The sequence below is a fragment of the Pistacia vera genome, unplaced genomic scaffold (assembly GCF_008641045.1).
Source record: "Pistacia vera cultivar Batoury unplaced genomic scaffold, PisVer_v2 Contig732, whole genome shotgun sequence".
In the NCBI taxonomy this organism is placed as follows: domain Eukaryota; kingdom Viridiplantae; phylum Streptophyta; class Magnoliopsida; order Sapindales; family Anacardiaceae; genus Pistacia; species Pistacia vera.
Window position 1 is genome coordinate 332,099 of NW_022196593.1, and position 4,604 is coordinate 336,702.

A 4,604-nucleotide genomic window follows, 5' to 3' on the forward strand; every position below is an offset into this window, starting at 1 on the left:
GTTGAGTTTTTCATTGATTGAGTTGATTGTAATCAGCTTAGTTAAACCCTAGCTGTTACTACATTCCTTTTAGCCCTCACCATAATATCCATCACATTTCATGTTCTCAAAATACGTTGCTGGCAACAAACCACTGAAGTTGTTGTTGAGACATCAGAGATTCCACCTTAGAGAAAGAATTTTTGCCACTGGATCACCACTAACCATGAAATTTATTGGAGCGTGGAACAAGAACTTGTAATGCTGAAGAGTTCCCAACCACTGCAAAAATGTATCATTTACGTTTTTGTTCCGAAAATAGAATTTCCAGCATTGTACATTTATCAAGATGGTCGAATTGTCCCTTCCATCTATTGCCATTGAATTAAGGGTCTTTAAATTGTTACCCTTTGCAATGTTTGAGGAATGTGCCATGAAACCTATTCTTTCGTAGATCCATCACATGCAACTATTGCTAAAGTTTCCCATGCTTTTAGAATGGGCCCACTCAAGCAATTATTAGAAAGATCAATGTTAAGGTCTGAAATGACTCCTTAAAGTGATTTAATACACTTTGTTAATTAATTGAATATATATTGACACATTTATGAATTTATTGATGAAAAAATCGCATTCAATGTTTTCTTATGATTTTTCATGTTTTAATGATTTTGGAATTGTGTGAGTTGATATTAGGTTGTGGTTTATGGATTAGGTTTGATTTTGTCTTATTTATGTTTATCAAGGTAAAATATCATGTTTCCAAGGTTTGTTTTGTCACTTTTTAATGTGCAAGACTAGGAAAGTTTCACATTTTCCATAAAAGGAAAGTGAATAGTCATGAAAATACAGCCAACCGCTCCCATCAAACCCTAGCCACCTCCACCATTTTTCGGCGACTCCGGTGACCCTTCATCTTCCAAAACTTTGATCGGCCATCATCTCCTTGAAGATCTTCCGCCCCATTCATCCCATTTCACCGCCCTGTCTCTTGGTTCTAGTTCTCCGATGTCGATTCGCTTCCCTAGGTGGTGGTCATCCTTCCCTTATCATTCCCGAGCATTTCTGTTGCCGTTCAGCCACCGCCGTGTGTAAATCCATTTGTGCCGCCGTCTCTTCGTATTCCAACCATGGTTCTTCCACTTTCCGGTGTCGATTTGTCTCCCCACGTCGGTCATCTCTCCTACAACCCCCAACCACCTTGCCGTCACAGTTTCAGCTACAGCCACGTGTTTTCCACTGAGATCCGTCATCACCGACGATGACCGTTCACCTTTGGTGTCCTTTGGTCTTCCTCAGCCAACAATCTTTCATTCCAACTCCCGACGACGTGTTCCCATTTGGCAAGGACCGGTCAGACCTTTAGCCATTGTCAGCTCACCATGAGCGGTTGAGCTACGGTTGCCCGTTAGGTAAGGCAGACTAATTCAGGCTATAGTTTTCTTTGCTTAAACTCTTGACTAATTGGATTTAATTACACATTGAACATATGATTTGATTGTTGGGTATTGTCATTTAAGGATTGCTTACTCCATACGATGCATGATTTGAATTATGAAATGCTTTGTTGGATGTGTTCATTGTTCAAATTGATTGCATCTTGAATGTTGGTTTGAAAGTTCTGAATGAGTGATTATGGTTCTAATTGTTTCGATACTAATTACAATCTTGCTATATATTGTCATTCAGTAATGTTTCTACTATATGATTTTCATCATGTGATAATTTTGTGATTGTATTACAGAGATTATGGATGTGTTTATCTCTCTTTACCAATTAGTGGTTTTAATTGATTGAGTCTCTTTGTAAATTAAAATTCTTTACCGATCACATGTAACTAAGACAACAGGGAACGTGATAGATTACCCTTGGTTGTGGAGACTTTTATGTGATTTGCTACCTTGTAGGTTTAAGAATCTAAGAGTGAGAAGAAGAATTGTGTGCCAATCCTAAGTGAGCCGAAGCCTTAAGGCACACATTTAATATTGTGTTTCAGTTAGTATTGACTTCCTGAAATTATTTCTTAGGATACTAGCTGATTAAAACTTGTCATTTTTACTTTCATTACTCAACAATCTACTTTAGGTTGATATCTCTTGCTCCCTATGGATTCGGCCCTAATTACCGCTAACTACGTGACAATCGGTTCAACACGGACTTCATTGCCCTCATTTTACAAATTAAATGTGGTATTTCTCCAATCAGATTATTGGTTTGAGATCAAAATACTTTTATATTAGGGTGGAACTGACTCTGTTCTTCAAACAAGTTGGAATGAAAGTCAAGAATTGAAGGTCCTTCCATGAAGTCGTTATGCCTATCAACAAGTTTATGAAAAATTAAACTCTAATCCTATTGTTAGTCTGATCCTCTATTTTCCAAAGTTCAAGAGTTTGTACAAGTACACAATTAACCAAATGTGCATAAGTCTTATATAAATTTTTGGAACGAAAGTCAAGATATTAGGATTGCTTTGTTTCAATACATGTATGATTTGAATTATGAAATGCTTGGTTGGATTTGTGTTCGTTGTGAAATCAAATGATTGCATGTTGAATGTTGGGTTTGAAAGTTCTAAACGTGGATTATGGTTTCCAATTGTTTCAATTGATATACATCTTGCTATATATTGTCATTCATAATGTTTCTACTATATGTTTATTCAAGCATGATAATTGTGATTGTATTACAGGGTTTGGATTGTGTTTATTCTCTCTATACCAATTCTGGTTTTAGTTGATTGGTCTTTTGTTAATTGAAGATAGTATTAACCAATCAACATGAACTAAGACGCGGGAGACTTGATAGATTATACTTGGTTGTGGATACTTTTTATGTGATTTGCCTAGCCTTGTAGTTTCTACATCTAAGAGTGAGAAGAATGTGTGCTAATCTTGAGTTGAGTGGAATCCTTAGGGTACTAATTGATTAAAACTTGTCATTTTTACTTTCGTTTACTCAATCTTCTTCTGTAATTCACTTTATGTTTATGCATCTTTATATTCTCCCACTTCGTTCGTGGTCACAATCAACCAACTCACTAGAATTCAAAACTTGTCTATTATCAAATTCAGGAAGACCAAATCGCGTGAAGGCGAGTTTGAGACTGAAGAGCAAGAAGCAGGGATAAATGAAAATTTTTATGATTATTCTGGAATCTTCTTCCTTGCAATGGATCCGTATGATTACATCCATACTAGTTCAAACGTAGTCATTTGGGGAAGACCTTAGTTGATAGTCTTTCCTCCCTATGGATTCGAACCTAATCACCACTATACATGAGTATCGGTTCAACAACTTCATTGTCCCTCATTTTACAAATTAAATGAGGTATTTCTCCATTCAGATTATTGTTTGAGATCAAATACTTTATATTAGGTAGTGGAACTGGGCTGGTCCGTCAAACAAGTTGGAACAAAAGTACGATATTGAAGTTCTTCCATGGAACTCTTTAAACGCCTATCAACAGTTCTGAAAATTAAACTCTAAATCCTATTTGTTAGTCGATCCTCTTGTTCAAAGTTCAAGAGTTGTACAAGTACACATTAACAAAAATGTGCATAAGTCTTACTAATAGTAAAAGTACATTAACATTTGTATCTAATTTTTAGAAGGACAAAGGCTTTTATTTGAATACAAAAACCATCTATTATTACTCATTTGTATAATTGTATATGATCTCACTCAATGTTCCCACAATTAGAATCACATTTGATCAATTAATAGTGTGAAAATAACAATTATTAAAGTGGTAATTTCGTGACAAATGTGATTTTTTTAGAAAAGAAAATGAATAAGAGAATTTCAAGCAAAATTATTGGACAAATTAATTACAAATATTATTTAAATTAAATGTCACAAATTAATTGATATGCAGTAAGACTTCTCACATTTATTGAATATTGATAAAATTGTCTAGAAAAGATCTTATATTAAAATTTTTAAATGAAATGATATATATATTTTTTAATGAAATATATATATAGCGGGGCGGGGCGTCCCCGAGGTCACGGAATTATTTCTCTTTCATGGATTCCCTAGGCCATTCGCGGTGGGGTGGGGACCAACTCAAACGCCCATCTCTAAGTACTCATACATTGGGTTATAGCATATTTGGTGGGTTTATTTTTTGTTGTTGCTATGAATGTGTGAGAGTAAAAAACACAGAACAAATTTCAGTTTCATTATACTCCAATCAGACTTTATCAAGCACTTTGATGGAAGGTCATTCATTGTTAGATTGAGCGTGTGCATGTGTTTCAGTTTTCTTTATTTACATGATTTTTATTCCAACTTTCATACATTTGATTTGTGTTTATGTGCTCAAATTAGTTTTGAATTATATTATTTCTTTAAATTATCATAGTTAATTATATACAATTGTATTTATTTTATCTTGTATTAAATATATATTAATTATCAAGGTAATGAAAATTGTATCATTTATTGCTTAGTATATAGCTCTATTTATTTTTATCAAAAGTTCTCTTATAATATTAAGTTTCATCTAAAATATTTAAATTCAACATATACAATTTTTGCCAATTCATCCAAGTAATTCTCTAGGTAAAAGATTATCTTCAAGTTTGAGAAACACCATTTTCTTTGACTTGTTTCTTTCATGA